Here is a 17,728-nt window from a genome sequence, read left to right on the forward strand (position 1 = left end):
GCCTGTCGTGAATCTTGTTTTCATTCATTCTAATACTTCAGCTTTTTATTTCAGTAAGAAGCGTGGAGCAACAGATCAGCACTCTTTTCGTCCCTGTCAGCATCCGCTCTTTGTTTGGAGATAGCGATGATTCAGCCACTGGACTAATCTCAGATGAGATGTGTGTTTGCTAGAAAGAGTAAGATATTGCATTTTATGATTAGGAAAGAGTTTGTTCATCACTGTCCTTAAATTATTGCCCTCCTCTTGGCCAATGAATCAGGAGTAATGAACTTTGGAACTTTATGGAGTGTTTTGCCACCAGTGCTTTATAGGCTGAGTTGTCACACATATGAAGTGTGACAGCTGTGCACTTGTATCTCAAGTGCACAAACACAGTAGATCAAACACACTGCAGTTCTGCATCAGCCTGCCATGGTTACTCTGGCTGTTTCCCCCCCTCTTATTTATTCTGAACAAATTGGACTTTTTGTAACCCTGTTGGCCTTGGAAGCTGAATGTTTCTCAGTTTTAACAAAAATGTGCCAGTTGTGAGCTCCAGTGGCTATTGTGTAACATACAAGTAAATGATACGTATTCTAGCTATCCTTTGTCATCTTAGGATCAGAAGGGAATCTTTCTGATTCATGCCTCACAGTTCTACAGATTATGTTTTTTTTCTTTACATCAGTGTAACATATAATTTTGCAGTTGTTTTAAGCAGAGACTATTAAAAACAATATTACCATGGTAAGCTTGTCTTCCACCCAAATGAGTAACCTCACAAAAAACATTTTACTGCCTAATCATTGTTGACATTTGGAAGCAACAAGGTTTTAATTAATAGTTCTGTTGATGATGCATGAATTTCAAAAAATTCATTTTGATTTCCACTTAATTAGCTACATAAAACTAATAAGTAGGGACAATAGAGATGCGTGTCTCTCAATGACAGAAGAGGAAGAAAGTACCACAGTCCCTTTCAGGACATAAAGTACTATGTTAAAACAAGCCAGTAAGTTCTGTATTAATTTTGACTATGGTGATCTTTTCCCCTGTTGTACCTTCTTCAGTGAAAATAATGTCATTGATGTAGAATTTAGCCCAGATTGTGACAGTGGCTGTAGCTAGCAATTGTTTTATTTAAGTTGGTTTTTTAAGATTTTTCAAGATCTTTCCTTTGCTCTTATTTTTTCTCTGCCATAAATGTTAAAGAACTGCTTTTTATTAGGCATTTTGTTCCAAGAAACAGTCCTGGAAACTAAGCAGCAAGGGGTGACATAAAAAGCTTCAACTTCTTTTCTCCTTTTTATGTTATTTCTTCTGTATGTACATACTTCTCTTTCCAATACAGAATTCTTCTGTAAAGCTATTTGGTGAAATTATTGAGAAACTGACCTAAAACCAGTAATGCTGGAAGTTTGGTTTTTTTGTTTTTGTTTTGTTTTGGTTTGATTTGGTTTTTGCTAGGGAAGTTATTTATAAACAAGAGGAAAAAATTAGAGTGATACATACAGGGAAATACCTGTTCCTTGGAGTAGAAGATTGAGGATCTGAGAGTTCCTTGGACGTAAAGCGAAGTTCCTGACTTTCAAGGAGTCTAAAAAGCTAACCAGTGAGTTTGCCTCATAAACTCCTACAACGTGCTTGAAGTCTTCTAACTCATTGTTAATGCTGCTAGAGTAAGGGATTTAGCTTTCAAGTAGTAAACACAGAAGATTTCAGGGCTTGAGGGGAGAGTCAGAGTTCAGTAAGACAGGTTAAAATAACTAAAGACTGAAGCAACAATCTGCAACCTAGTTGCAGTCAAGGTCTGTGGATTTTTTTCCTTGGTGAAAATTGAGCAGAGCTCATGAAGATCCCATTTGCAGCATAACGCTGCTAATTACGCCTTTTCTCAGTAGGACGTAGGTGTATTTGTGTTTTCTCATTGTGGCTACTCCCTGCTCACTTGATATGATGTTCTTGGACCTGGGAGACTTGAGTCTGAAGCTGTAACAGTCATGAATCAAGCAGTTTCTCCTACTCTTTCAGCTGTGCTGCGTGCTCGGTGAGCAATCCTGATCCATGAAGTGCCTTGAGAATTCTTCATCTCAGCATCAGACATCCATGTGAAAGCTAATGTGGAAAGCAGTGACTCTCCCAAAGTTTAGCACAACATGGTCACGTTAGCTAAGTGATGGGAAGCAGGTAAAGTACAGGACTTCTGTGAGGAAGGTGCTGGATCCTGCTCTCCAGTCTGCAAATCAGTAATACTGCAAGTGAGTGTGTGACGTGCACGTCTGGGAGGAAGCGGGGCACTTGGTCTGAAAAGTCATTTGTCAGAAGGTGATTCAAGTGCAGTAATTACAGGAGCTGCCTCTGGTACCTCTGCTACTGTTGCACAAAGTTAGCTTTGAACTTCTTTACCAAAGGAGAAATAAACTACACTTACTCTAAATACTTGATCGCTGTTGTTCAACTCTGAAACTCTTGAATAGGAAAAAATAGGTGTAGTATTTTTTCCATGTACTGCTCGTGAGGCAATGTTCCAAAGAAAAACCTGCTTGCTACCCTTTTTGTATGTGAATATTCTCTGTGCAAGCTTACTAGTACATCTGAAGCATGTCTCCTTTGAAAGTTACACTGGTGGGTACTGAATGGAACTGAGGAAAACTGGCTTTTTGTGTTTCAGTTTCTTTTGTCTCCAAGAGGAAAGGCTGTAATTGGAATATAAATAATTTTTTTTTTCCCTGAAATGAAATGTCGGCAGCTTTGACCATCCGACAGTAATTGGCTTCCTGATATTCCACTTGCAAATGATCTTTAACTGTTAAACGAGAGTCTTTCTATGCAACTGAACTACACCTTATAGTCACGATTTCTTCACTGGCACTTTGAATAATTGTGATGTTAGAGGTTTTTTCCTTCTAATTATGAATTCTAAAATTAGATCTAAAAACAAGAGTGGTGTTGTTTTCTTAAATGAGGTAATTTTGTCTTGTTTTGGCTTAGAGTGCAGCTCCACAAACGGTTGCATCAGCACTAACTGTGGAGTAAACTAGCAAAATGGTAGAAGGAGTTAGGTGAACAAAAGGACAGGAATCGCTTAGTCAGGCTTTGCTACTGGAAAAAATTGTAATGTGGAACCATTTATCATGTTAAACCTCAGTCATTTATTAAATGTGTCTAAATATTCTCTTTTTCAGCATGATACTTTCACAGAAGGGATTTGCAGAAACAGATATGTTACATAAGTAAACCTGATTTTCTGCAAGAAAACTATTTTTTTTATGTGCTTATGGTGTTTTTAGAAACATTTAAGAGCAATGATATTATGTTTTTTGATTAGACAAAACCTGAAGACTTCTGACTGGGTTTCTAGTGATTCTTCTTTAATATTAGAAGTGCAAACTGCATCTGGAAGACTCTAAAAGAGTAGCAACATCGTGAGTGTTGTAAAAAGTTTTGTGTTTGGGAAGGGAAGGGATTTTTAATTAAATCAGTGGACTTAGATCATTTGGAATCATCTGGGGACATGATGAAGCAGGCAGCTGATAAATATATAAGGTATTGGATGATGTCATGTGAAGGCAGAATTAGGATGTTATCAGAGCCAGTCTGGCAAAATTTGTCCCTTTTAGCAGCATTTACTTTCAAATACGTTGGGCCCAGTGCAGTTCCACTTTCTTATAAGTCATCAGAATTATATAAATGTAATCTTAGAAGTCCTGATTTGTATTTGTAATCAATAACAGCTGTAATATTTATGTTAGCATTACAGTTAGTGCTGTGCTTCTTGGTATAGTGGCACTTCTTGTATATATTTAAGAGGAGTCTCACTTGTTTAGACACAAAGATACAGCACTTGCAAACACTTAAACAACGCTTTTGCTAAATATGCCAAAAAAGTGGAACCAAATTCTCCAAATCATGAGACTTATTCCATATCAAAAATTCTAAAAATAATTATTTTTTCCCCATTCACATTTGCTGTTCTTTACACTTTAATTTTCAGTGACAGACAGCGAAGTGGTTGTGAGTTTACAATAACTCAATATGTAAGGTATCCTTCCCTCCTACTATTTACACATTTCTTGCTTGTTGGCAACATTGTTTTCTGTGTATAGTCTTTGGAAGTGGGGGAGGAGGTTGTTTTTAAAAATTTGTTTGGGTCTAAACACCATGTATTAATTTAAAAATCAAAGTACCAATTTGTAGGGAAAATGTTTTCTCTAATAGGCATGAGCCACAGTGCTAGCAGATGTTTCTTTAACCTGCTACATCTGAGAGCGTGTCTGGAGGGCTGGTGTGTGTGGCTTTGATGACACAAGCTTTGGTAACCGTTTGGGTGCATTCTGAGTGTGCTTTTATGAAGCAAGGACTTTAGTAGTAGACAGCACCAAAATTACATAATGCAACTTGTTGTAATTACTGGGTAGAATGTTCAGGGAGCAGTTCCTGTAACATCATGTAAAATAATGCTCTTCTGTCTATTCAAAAGGCCAGGAGAAAGAGACTACTGTTTTACTTAAAAGTATTGAGTGTCCTGCAGGTCCTTTGAATGCCTCAGCCTCTAAAAATAAGGTCTTTTTTTAAAAACATTCCTAAAAATAGACTTGAAGTCTAATATTAATCTCCTGGAAATACATCTTCAGATCTGTAATGTTAAGTGAAATTTGCAGGGTACTCGGAGGTTAGAATGTAGGATTCTCTACATATTCACTGCTGCTTCTTGACTGGGGTTTTCCTGAGCTTTCCATGTAAGCATCTGTAAGGAGGATGAGGAGAAATGGACATTTGTTTAGCCTTTCCTGGATTCCTGCTGTCAGAAAACTGGCCATTGCTTGTGCAGGGAGATAGCCTGGTCTCACCTATCAGCTCATTTCTGTGCACAGCTCTTCCTCTCAGACTGAAAACCAGGTAGTTGTGGGGCTGCTGCTGCTGTCACAGGTCATGTTCTGGATTTCAGTGCTTAGCCCTCAGCACTCTTAGGCTTGAGAAAAGGGTGTCTCGCCCTTCTGTGCTCTCTGCATCCTCTCTTTCTGAGCATACAAAACACAGCAGAATTGACACTCTCCAATGTAAGGACAGGTTCCCGAGTTGAAAGCAAGGAGAATTTTCTGAGCTGTTTAGGTTTCTAAAGGTCTATCATTGAATTAATGACATGCTGGAGCCAGAAGGCGCTGGTCATATTAAAAGAGAAGGGAAGATGTGTTCTGGTTTTGTTCCACATGGTCTTTCATTTTCTTTTCCTCCCATTTTCCTTCTGTCCTTTCCATATGCAGTTGTGTTTAAAAATATGTCTTTTATTGACCATTGTTTTGTGGATGCTGCCAGATATGGCTGTAGGTTTGGGGATTTGACCAAGTTCTATAAAAGTCAATTGAATGTAATGACTCCACTAGCTGCCAATGAAGATAAATTGAATTCTTTGTAGAGTTTGCAAGGGCTGCCAAAGGTATCTCATTTCTTTATTTTAATTTTTGTATGTCTGTGTATAATTCTTGCAACACAAAGTATTAAAATTTTGAAATGTGAAGTTTCATTCTATTTCTTCCATCTCTTAATTAAAAATATGTAAGATGTCAAGCACAGTAAACCTGTTAAGAAAAAGCTGACACAGTTAGAAGTCCAGTTATGGCCAATATAACTTGCCTTCTGCACTGTACTTTAACAGTCTTTAATTATGCGATAACATAAAATTTAAACACAGATACCCCTCACTTACATTTTTTTCATCAGCCACAGGTGACGTGTAACACTGTTCTATGTTTGACAGTACAAGAAAAGAATGTCCCTGCCTATATTACAGTTTTAATGAATGTCAGGAAATTATAAATCATTTGCATTAGTTACTGTGAATTTAATGCATTGTTAAGGTGTCAAGAGACTTAGCTGGTCGATTCCCGTGGCTGTGAATTAAACAGTGATAATGAGACAATTACTTAGTTAAGTTATGATATTAATTATTTTGCTGAGTTGTGATTAATATATTATTAAAAAGAAAAAATATTATATATGTGGAAACATGAGTTTTTATGGCAGCTTCCAATTTACTAACACTGACCAAAGTCAAATAAATAATAGAAATAATTTCCAAAGAGGGATCTTACAAGTGATTTCATACCCTTTTTAGAATACTTTCAAGAAAAAATACGTTGTTTTCTTGATTGTATCTTTGTGTTTGAGGACTGGTACAATTGTAAATACAAGCAATTCTTAAGTAGCTAATAGTCAAACCAAGAGCTTGTATAAGTCTTGATTTTTTTTTTCTCCTTTTGTTTTACATTTTTGTAGTTAATAATCAGGTAATGAGAAGCCTTGATTCCTCTAACTTCCACAGTGGTGATGGGGAAAAGAAGTACAGTGTTCTCATCCAGATTACTTATTTTTTGTTACAACGTAAAGGAGTTCTTCAAGACAGATGCTATGCAAAAGTCATGAAACAACTGTTCCTGTTTTAAGGAGATCTATTGGAATATGCATTTTTTTAAAAGAAAGAATAATTACACAAGGTTTAAAGCATTACCTGCTCCAGCACCTGGCTTTAAGTATTTTTCCCTAGGATAACTTGACATAGAAGAGTTTGTTTGGTGTCCATTTGGCCTGTATACACGAGCATCAAATTTGAATTCTGAACACCATGGACTTGCTGCATGATATGTCTGCTAAATCCAGTGAGTCAGAGAAGTCCAGTCCAACACTTAGTGCGTATGTGTGGGGTATAGTGTGTCCAGAACACACCCAAATTGTGTGCTGCAGAACATGGCATTGGATTAGAACATCTTGGTCTGCATATGAGCTTCCAGTGGTGAGATTCCTGCTTCCTCTGGGGCATAATTTCCACGTAGAAAAAGAGGACATCGCCAGAGGCACTCCAGGTGTGTAATGTCCCTTACTCAGCAAATCAAATGAACAGGTGCTGAAATGTTGGCTCTTCAAGCAGTCCCAGTAGAATTATTGCAGAAAAATGTGCATGTTTACAACAAAATGAAAGTGGGAAACACTGAAAAAAAGCCCCAAAGGCAACCAAGATATTCTAATTCGAGTATATCACAAAGCAATTTTTCTGCAATTTTTTTAGTTAGACAGTATATTTGATGCAATTCATAAGGTGACTTTTCAAACCCACTTGAAATGTTTGCATTTTCATGGTGAGATTCTTCCATCTTAGCATATATATCACAAAGTTATTGGTTATTCTTGGTTTTATATTCAGTACTTTTCTAGTATTTGTAGATAGCTGAGTAAGTCAAACACTCAGAGTGAGTGTTACTCATCAGCAAAAATGGATGGTATTGAATAGTGTCATTGGAAGCAGAAGCCTAAACAAAATTCCCCACTTGATTTGAAAGGCAAGCTTTATTTCTGCATTTTAGCACCGATGTATTTAATGTAGTTTTTTCTCTTTTTGTATGTTTCTTACCAGGATTGCTGTCTTAAATCTTAGGCTTGAAAGTTGACTGTATAGAGCATGATCTTCCTATTATTGAGTACTGTATTTGAGAACTATGTGGAAGATAATTTTTTTTATTAGGTTTTTTTGATGGATTTCAACAGCACTTAGACATATATAAAGTGAGCGTGCACCAGGTTTGATTGTTTCCTTGTGCTGCCAAGTAATTTTCCTTCCTTGTTTGCTCAAGGCTTTCACGGATCAACAGAGGAATCAAAAATCGCGAAAAGTGATAGAAATTTTTTTGCCAAAATCTTAAAAATTGACAAAACGCTCAGAGGAAATCATGTTGTCTGAAGAAGGTACTTAACCTTTTCAGGCTAGTATATCTGCCATTAAAATATCCTTACAAACCACTCTTTCCACGCTGTGGTGTGTGCTGGAAGAGGCACAGTTAAATGCTGTGCAGCTGCTATGGCATGTGCCAAAGTTTAGACTGAGCTAAGTGAGGCTTAGAAGCTATCTTTAGCATACAGATGAGTGATACTATCCCAAGCATGCACTCTGTCTTCTTACCTGAAAATCTGATGCTATCACATAAAATAACAAGTATCAAGCAGCACTGTTTTGTTCTCTACATGAATTATGCTGATTTTAATTATCAGTCAGAACATTAAAAAACAGATCGCTTTCTGACCCTTTGCATGTTGAATTGTTGGGAAATAATTTGTTTGGTTTTTGCACTGCTTGGCACCAATTTCATGCTTTTCAGTTGTATGCCATTACAAAGTACATCTTCTTCCATTTTCCAATGTTCTGACATCATCAAATTCTAGTCACTACCCAGTTCTTCAGTGCTCTTGTTGCTAAGAGCCTCAACTCACAAGGCAAAAGGAAGTATGTGCATGTGAAGAAAAAAATCTGGTATTATTTCCAGCTTCTTCCTGCTGTTTCTGGTGTGGTCCATGTTGGAGGTTAGGGAACCAAGAAGTTGTGTTAATCTCAGAGCTCTCTGGTTTAAGCCTTTGAGAATGAAATGGTTTCTAGACCCTCAGCTTGCAGATCTTAAAGATGCAGCCAGATGCAGCTTTGTTTACTAAAGAGCCAAGGACACATTGAACAAAGCTGCAGAACTGCCTCCTTTATAACTCTTTGTGAAGGAATATCAGAGGAAAGAAAATGCATCGAGGAATGTGAGGTGGACAGTGAAGGAAGCTAGGGGAGGAAGAAAATAAAGTGTCAGAGAAGGAGAAGGTGATAAGAAAAAAACTGTAAAGTGGAAGACAGGGAAAAGGGAAAAGAGAAAGGCAGAATGACCTGGAAAAGAAAAAAAAGAGATGGTGTTCCTGTGAGTTCTGTGGATCATACTCGGCACATCTGTCTTAATGTGGTTTGATGTTTTGTCATAATGCTGATATGGTACATCAGTGTACAGTGTAGTGGTTTGTAATGCAGCAGATTAACCTCACAATGTGCTGTTTTACAGGTCCTCAATAGCTTCTGGAGGGTTACAATCAGGACAATAATACCAATAGAGAGGGTAATGCTGCAGGTGAGGTGTAAATAGATGAAAGAGACAGCATGTGATGAGAGACATAAATGGAGAAGACAGAAAAACTGGAAGAAAACTGAAGAAGGGACAGGAAGAGGTTCATGAACAGACAGCTTTCCAGAAACAAGCCTTTGTTCTTTTATGGACAGTAAGTACTACTGGCAGAAATGCTATCTTTAGTGGGGAGGTGAGAGGAGCTACGAACGCTAAACTCACTGACCTCAGATGAAAAACTGAGGGTGGAAGTAGAAATCATACTTAGCAGAGGTATACTAAAGCAGGAAAAAGTGAAGGTACATTACTACCTAAAAATGTGATAGGGTATGTTACAGTGACCTGTGCTGGAAAGGTAAGACAGACATTCTCTAGCACTTGATCTGAGTAGGTGTAACACACAAAACATGTCTGCTGTTTGGAAAATGAAGATAACGTTTTTCCTCCAGGGAAGCATACAGCTCAGCAACTGTTAACTGGGCACCTGCAGTGCATTTAAAAAAAAAAAATAAAAGGGCAAGGCACACAGATTTGGGGCTTTTTTCCATGCAATTTTTTTGTGAGAAATTTGTTGTTTTACAAATGGAGTAATTTTTTTTCCTTTTCCATTCACCATTTTCCTTCTATTTTTCAGCCTTTTATGACTAAAACCAAATTCAGATCCTTTCTTTTCAGTCTCCTCTTTTCAGTCTTGGACCTTCTGAATTAAATGCTGCAATATTAGCTGCCTGCAGTTCCTGTGATTGGACTCCATGGGTGGCCTGAGTAATTTTCAGACAATGGAGCTGGTTCTTTTCTCACTCACACCAGTGTAACTCATTGGCTTCAGCAGAGTTACTCTTGATTCACAATGTTGTGAAAGAAGAATTGTGCTTGCTCTTTCATGTGTTCTTTAATCTCCACGATATTTTTGCTTACATGTATAATTGATTTTCTGGAAATATCTCCTGCTGCTGACAGGTAGACCTAGGAACTTCCTAAGACAGAAATAAATGAAAGCATTTTTTAGGTCACTGAATTTAATCCACTGCTTCTACAACACTATGTTATATAATTTCTTTCATAAACTGCTCAGGTTTTAAACATTCATCAAGGCTCTGTTCTTACTACAATGGGTAAGTTCAGACAAAAAGGTTAGTTACATCCTGTGTAAGTTTAAAACCACAACTGAAATAATTTTCAAATGCTCTAAAAGTATTTTCCTTTCTCACATATGTCTCACTTTTCAGTACAGCAACCACGATAAAGGCTTCATTCTTGGCAGAAGGAGGCTCAGCTCTGGGAAAGCACAGCTCTGAAATTGCAGGCATACTTTGGAAAGGTTACTGTGTATTTTTCTATTCATGGTCACATCCCTCTTGCAGATTTTAGTGGGAGCAGTCATCTGACAATAAATTTTTACCATACCTGAAGTGCCACTCTGGAAGTAATTCCAGAAGGAGAAGGTTATGGAACAGGTGTGTACAACTTGGCTGAGGATGGATTACTGCAGACTTTGACTTACTTATGTTGGGCTGCCTTCTCCTTACCAACCAGTTCATTTTATCCAAATTTGTTCCTCGTTTATGGATTTGCTGGGTCTAATTGACATGCAGCTGAAAATCACCAAGATGTTTAATTGTAATTAAAGCGTAGATGAAAAGCAGAGCACAATTTTTCTCTTACATAGTGTAAATAAGGTGATTCAGCTGAAGCCAAGAGAATTATGCTGCTACCCACCAGTGCTACTGTGATACCTTCCTGTCCTTCCTACTTTTTCTATGATCTTTCAGCATATGTGCCCCTGTTGACATGGAATATAATGTTATTTTTTGCCCCGTGTTGCTAAATCTCGGTTCTGCAACTCATCTTAGCAAGCCCATTGCTCATACTTCCCTTTCGTGCTGAGGCTGAAGCTTGTCTTCAGAAGTTGCAGTTGTTACTGAGAAAGTTCTTGACAGTTGTCATTTGGCAGTGGTGACTCTGGTTTGCAGTAGCTGGAAAGTGGTGGCTGCACATCCCAATGGAGAGAGGAAGATGTGTATTAGTTGTGAAAGCCAAACTGCGGTCACTGTATAGCAGCCAGGTGGCTGTGGCACTGCTCTGGTGACTTTTTGTCCCACCCTTTGCCTATTCTCTTTCTGATGCAGAAAAAGGTGCACCAGTTGCATTATGCAAGCACAGTAAGCCTCATACTTTTAGAACTTGCTGGAAATGCTCAAAGTAAAATCCCAGATATACAGACAGTTCTCAAAATCTTCCTGAAGAACACTTCTTTTTGGAAAAGAGGGTAGACAAGCAATCTAAGGCAACCTGGATTTATGGTAGATATATCTAACCATGTCTGCAGGCCTTTCTGCTACTACAATGCCTTCGTGCCCCCAGAACCAAATTTTCTTTATCAGAAGTCTGAGAGATACCCTGCTGTACGCTCATGTGGAGAGCAGTCAGCTCTGGAATCCTCAGTGCACCACCATTCTCAGCTTTACAGTTGGCAGCTCTCAACCCAGCACGTGTTGTTGGGCTGTTGAAAGAGGGCATTGCCTCTGGTCATGATCTGCTTTGTGCTCAACAACTGCTGATGGCAGGCCAAGGAGAGAGCAGTGAGGCAGGTCAAACTTGTTTCTTTCACCCACGCAGCACTGGGCCGAAGGAACTGTTGGGTAGGCTGTGAGCTACACAGGCCTGATTACGGAGGTTTTGGGGAAAGTCTGGTTTGTCTTTTCCCAGCTGCTTCCTAACCTGTAAGTGCAGGTTGTTTTGAGGCTTAGAACTCTGATGGGTGATCTCTGGCAGAGTTACCTGTTCAGTTCAAGACATTACCACTCTCAATTGTCTGTTTTACCCAACTACTAGGTATTACCACACTCTTATGATGGGAGACTCTAGGTCATAGGCTGGCATGCTAAAAAACCACCTACTTTCATTGCTCTGCTCTCCTAGAATGATCATGACCTCAGGCAATTGAGAGAAATAGTATCTTAAAATGTAGGAGCTAAATCTGCCAGAACTTGTTGTTCAGAGTTTTTGGTTCTTAACCGTGAATGGAAAGAGTCCTTGCCAGTGCCTGCAGGCCTGAGGACAACCATTGCTTTTACTGCCACTGAGATCCTCTGTCACCCCAGAGGTCCGCTGCTTGTCTGTATGGAGTACTGGTGTTGTTACAACTTAAAAGGGCAAGGAGTATGTATAAAAGCACTTCAAAGTCAATGATACTGTACTAAGAAAAAGTGAGGGTTGTTCTTTGGAAGGTGAATTATTGAAAAAAAAATTCTCTTGGAATTTTTATAGTTTATGTCATCTTGAAAGTGGTTTATGATCCCACCATGGAGTTCTTAGATTTTAGTGGTTGTTCTGATTCACTAAAAACTGCAGACGTAGTAGAAAAATAGGTTGAAGTCTTAATTTATATGAGGAATAAAATTATATCACATCATTATCACAGTAAAAGATGAGGTTTTAATCTTAATTTCACTAAGAAATGGTGTTGCTATGATATACCTGTCTTTATTTGTCCATCTGTTTCTGGAACGGAAGAAGACTGGAAGCAGGAACGGGATCTCCTCCTTCACTTGTCTGAGGACGTCTTGTGGAATTTTGTTAGCAAAAAATATTTTAAAAGCTAGTCAATTGTAGGACTCAAGTCCTTAGGAAATCAAACTTCAGTAGTTCCGATGTTTACATGTACACTTACCTGGCTGTTGATTCAAGTTCAGCAACGGAATAAGCCAAGCTGGCTGGAAACAGTTACGGATGCTGGCAATGCGCCCTGCCCACCTCCTACAGGTTACCACTTCTGCAGCAGGAATGGCTCAATGCCTTGTTAATCAGCATCTGGGTTTCTGCATTTCCCAGACTGGCCTATTAAGGCAAGCCAACATCAGTTTCTGTTCAGGCTTAGGCCATAGCATTCCTGCCGTGGGAGATGTCTTGCATGAGCGATCACTGTACACACAGGGGTAGATGATTTCTTTCTCAGCCAAAGCTTAATCTATAGGGTGAGATACATATGAATGCCTTTAACATTATTTTGTTTGAGAGAGGAGAATTTTTATATTATTGATCTGAAAGATCAGCAATGCTTAACGGAAACGTAAAATTGAGGTGGTTTAGGATGTGGATGATAGAAGGATGCCAAGAGGAAGAGAGTCATGGCCATTATGTTTTCTAGTCTGTAAAAGACTAAGTCTATCCATCATATTTGTCAATGTAATTTTGTTTCTGTTTGATTTTTTAAATACAACAGCTCAAAAATGTAAAATAAAAAATACTTTGTTGTAAATCACAACATTTAGTTTAGAAAATAGCAAATATTGGCAATACCTGTTCTCTGTACGATGGGTGCGTTCCCTATGACCCTGTGCACAAATAGATTCCTAGCGCACGAACGGTCACATCAGCATTTTTCCCGTGATATATTTCAGACAACGGGGCATAGTGACCAAAATGTTGTTGGAAGGTGAGACGCTGTGCTTTACCGGCGCTCTTGGCCTCCCAGCGCCTACGCCGTTCTCAGCCATGTCCATGTAACGGAGTTTGGGGGCCCGTGAGCCCCCCGTGGCAGCTCGGGGGGCGGCCGGGGGGGCTGGGGGAGCTCCGCCGGGCGCCGGTACCGCCGGGCCAAGCTGAGGAGCGGCAGGGCGGTCCCGGGCTGTTCCCGCGGGCTATGGAGCCCTCGGCCCGGCCCGCGGGGCCGCAGCGGGGAGGGGGCGGGCGGCAGGCGCCGGGCCAGCCGCGTCCCCCCGCGGGCGGCGAGCCGATCTGGCGGCAGGTGGCGGCGGCGGCTCGGCCCCTTTAAGGCTCCGGCTGCCGTAACCCGATCCCAGCCGGAGCATCCTGCGCCCGGGAAGGGCTGTCCCGTCCCCGATGGAGGAAGCGCCGCAGCCCCCATAGCCCCGCTCCCAGGTGCGGCGAGCGGGGAGGGGCGGGCGGTGGGCGCTGAGGGGCCGGGGCCGGGCGGGGCGGGGGCGGGGCGGTCTCTTTTCCCCCGCCCCGCGGGGCTGCGCGGAGCGGCCCCTTCCCTCCCTCCCTCCGTCCGCGCTGGTCCGCCCCCGGGGGCCGAGGGCCGCAAGCCGCAGCCGGCGGCACTGGGCGCGCTGACAGCGCTCGGCACCGCGGCTGTCGCGCTCCTCCCGCCGCCCGGCAGCGGCAGCGGGTGCGGGCGCGGGCGGAGCGAGCGCGGCGGGTGAGCGAGCGCTGCCCGCCCGAGCCGTGCGGGGCTGCCGGGGCGAACGGCGCCCGGGGAAGGTGAGGAGGTAACGCCCGGCACGGGGGCAGCGCCCCGGCCCCGCGGGGTCGGCCTGGGGGGAGCGGGGTGGTCCCTCGCCGTGGCTTCGCGGCTCCCGGTTCCTTGGAGGGTTTGAGGAAATTCGGTAAATGGTGTCGCGGCGGACCCCTCAGCCTTTATAAAAAGTGTGCCTTATCTGCCGGTGGCTCTGGTGTTCTAAGAGGGGAAAGCAGAGTGGAGTTTGGGGGTGAATAGCCTTAAATACAAAAGGGAATGGCTTAAGCTGTGAGTAGCTTGAATTTTGTCGTGTTTCTCCTTAATGCTGCTTACTGAGCTAAGATATCAAACGCAGTACATCTAATCTAGCTGGAGCAATAGAAACTACTCTTTAGAGCCAACAGCACAGCAAAGCTCCAGCACTGCAGATGTTTTATTACTGGGCTTATTTTAAAATGTGCAAACAGTCCAACGTCGCTTGCTGCAGATTGGTGTGACAAGTTTTACAACTATGGGATTTGGCTTTCAGTTTTAAGCGGATCAGGAGAGCATAGGACTGAATGGGATGTCCTGGTATCACTAGCAGCTTTAGATTGTAATCTTGTTTGGAAATTGATCCAATTCATCTTGAAATCCAGTCTTGAAGAAAGTAAGGGCTGTGGGCCTTCATCTGCACCTTCTTACCATGTCTTGTGGTTATACTATTGCATTTCTTATTTTTATGATGTGAAAAATTGATGTGGAAACAGTAAGATGAGGGGGACATAAATGTTAAATGCCTTTGATGGTACAATGCTTGGTAACTCTTCTGCTCCTTTATCCTGTTCCAGTAGGTGCAGACTTGTTTCTGTCAGAAGTTCCTAGTGTTTTCGTATTGGCAGTGAATGAATGTGTAGTCTTAATATTGTTGTGCATTTTCTTCCAAATTTCATGTAGAAACAGAATTTCAGGAAAACCACTGCATGTTAATAGCAGATGAAACCCAACATTTTTAGCTCTTACTGAGTATGATGGAAAAGTTGTGTGTTATTAACTTCTTTGAAGTTAATGGTTCAATAGAGTAATTTGAAATCACGCTAGACATATGTAAGCAATACCTTGCTGAAAATTGTTACTTGCAAGTGTTTGGTAGTGTTTATTTACCTGAAGACTTCACTGAAAAGCTGCAAGAGTGAAGTTCTGACCCTGTGTAATTATTGTCTAACTGAATAGCTAAGACAGTAATTTTGGCTAAGCCAGGGAAATACTACTCCTAAAAAACTAGTGGTGAAGAACCAACCTGGATATAGTACTTTTTTTCCTGAATTACAAAGTAGTTACACTAAACCTCCCTCCCCACCCAGCCTTCCACTAGCTCAAAACCCATATCAGCTGACTGAATGGTAATCAATGACTATGCAGTTTGGGTGATAAAGTGTCTGCTCCTGTATAATCCACTAAGTTCTGTAACTTGATCAGACTTTGCTGGACAGCTATAAGAAGTTACTTGGGGAACAAAGGCACAATGTAGTTGAAGCTGCCTTTGACTTACTAATTTTGGTCACTGTCCTCAGGGCAAAGAAATTGTATGTAATCAGAAGCTTGTTATATTTCTTCTAAGTCATAACCTTTTGTTTGACAACATGAATGTTTTTCTTGTAAATTAAAAGAGAGTCTGCTAAACAACAGTTAATTTTCATGTTAAACAGCATGTAGTTGAAAATGACTAAGAGATATGAAAAAATGTTTATAGCTGAACTGTTTTTTTTGATCTCACATGAAACACTGTATTTACACATGGTCCTTGAATTGAGTTAAAATACAACACTGTTAATTTGCTGAAGTAAAACATGAAATTATTCCTGGACTTGGTAGTTCATTTACTTAAACAGCATCTTGATAAGCTTGTATGAAATCAGGCTTGCAAAACTTGAGTATCTATGAGACCAACCACAGAGGCTGACTGACTGTAGTTTCTTTGCCTCTCTTTTCTTCTTCTCTAAGCCATCATACCTTTCTCCTTCGCGGGTATTGTTTTGTATTTGCTGCTGAAACTTCTGAAAGTCGGATCAGGCACTTCCAGTGGAAGTCCCTTTTCTTAAAAAAAGGGCCCTGTACAAGTTTCTTAAGAGAAAGATTAGTCTTCTAATGCATTTCTTGCAAGGATTGGTTAGAAGGCTTTTTTGTTTAATTCCATAATTTGTACTAAAATGAACACCTGTCAAACACTGAAACATTATTTACATAATAAAATCTTCTGGTACTAAGGAAGCGAAACAAAACATGGCTTTCTCTTGTCCAAGAGATTATGTCAGTGTCTTTGAAACTCAGAGGTACTAGTGTAGTCATTGCAGGTGAATAAAATTTGTAGCATCATGGAATTGCTATATTTTAGTCAAAAGAATGAGGTAGGTGTGATTGATGTTCAGTGATTTGGCTGTTTTTCTGAAGAGAATTGTCCTTAACCTGGATTTTGGCTTCCTTCACTTTAGGAATTAAATCAACTGATTATTTTTCCCTCCTTACATAGTCCAAGAGAGATTTGGTTACTACAAATCAGGTGATGTAATAACAAAGTTTTTGGCCCTGGGATTAGAATCTGTAACATAGAGTGCTTCTCAGTGGGTTTAAAATGGAAGATTGTTTCTTCAGTTAGTAAAGTTTTAGAAAATCAAGCTTAACACCCATTGGCTCAGGTACTTTAAACTGTGTAAAAATTGGATAAAGTTTGATTTGTGTTTTGTATCTTCTTGGTCAGTGGAAGCAGAGGGAGAAGTACATGGAGAATACTGAATATCAGGATAGTAATTGGAATTTGAAGTTTTAATAGAGTAACATTAAAAACTATGCAGGATTAGTATGCTGCTGAACTAGAACAGGTAATCAGAAAACAACTGGAATCAACTAGTTTGATGCAATGCAGTGCAGCTGTCCCAGAGCACATGCAAGCCCTAGATAGGCCCTAGGAGCACATCAAATACGTTCTAAGAACTGTGGAGTCCTTAGGACAGGATTAAAGCTGATCTGAAGTAAACACATGAAATCCATATGATATGGGTGCAGGTTTAACTTAGCAAATCTACCTATTTGTCCTACATTCTGTTTATATAGCTGTAGTTCCATGGGTACCAGTCAGAGGATGTTTTTTGCTCTTCAATTTTGGGGAGAATAAATAGAAAAGAAGGAGATGGGGGGGGGGAAGAAGTTTGAGGTCATCAAACCTTCTGCTTCTACATCGTTGAAGACACAAGTATTTTTTTTTCTGATCTACCTGTTTCAATATACTCACCATTTACCTTGCAAAGTGAGAATATTGTACTTAATTTTAGAAAAAGTTATTATTTTCACTGGTGGACTTCTCTTTCTGTTTCTTTTTCCTGCTGAAGTTCAAGTTTCTTACCACCTGCAATGCAGATACAGTTCCAAAAATCTAAGGCATGTTCGTTCACTCATACCATAATGCATGTGAAATAAAGGTGGGCATAAGTGTATTATATAATTGTATCATTTTTGCTGACCATTCAGTTGCTGTAGTAACATTAAATTATGCTATCATATAAGCCCTAATTTTATTTTTATATATTTTCATAAGTAAAATCAAAGTGAGAGCAGTTATTTGAATAGATACTTAAATCATTATTTA

The 17,728-nt window shown here is 40.2% G+C and overlaps 1 protein-coding gene across 7 annotated transcripts in view; it reads left to right on the forward strand.

Annotated features, from left to right (window-relative positions):
* TLCD4 (TLC domain containing 4) overlaps positions 1 to 17,728 on the forward strand; it is a 42,085-nt gene that overhangs the window by 309 nt on the left and 24,048 nt on the right. Inside the window, exons 2-3 of one of the 7 annotated variants that reach the window (XM_050307473.1) lie at positions 55 to 6,842; positions 8,844 to 9,057. The exons of 1 other annotated variant lie outside the window; for it this stretch is intronic. The gene's annotated coding sequence lies outside the window, so the exon portion shown is untranslated. Of the gene's footprint in view, positions 1 to 54; positions 9,058 to 13,755; positions 13,788 to 13,990; positions 14,138 to 17,728 lie in introns of those variants that run through there. 5 more of the 7 variants (XM_050307470.1, XM_050307472.1, XM_050307471.1 and 2 more) reach the window with 5 other exon arrangements.

The sequence above is a fragment of the Myiozetetes cayanensis genome, unplaced genomic scaffold (genome assembly GCF_022539395.1).
Source record: "Myiozetetes cayanensis isolate MyiCay16 unplaced genomic scaffold, myiCay2020 scf12, whole genome shotgun sequence".
Classification (NCBI taxonomy): Eukaryota; Metazoa; Chordata; class Aves; order Passeriformes; family Tyrannidae; genus Myiozetetes; species Myiozetetes cayanensis.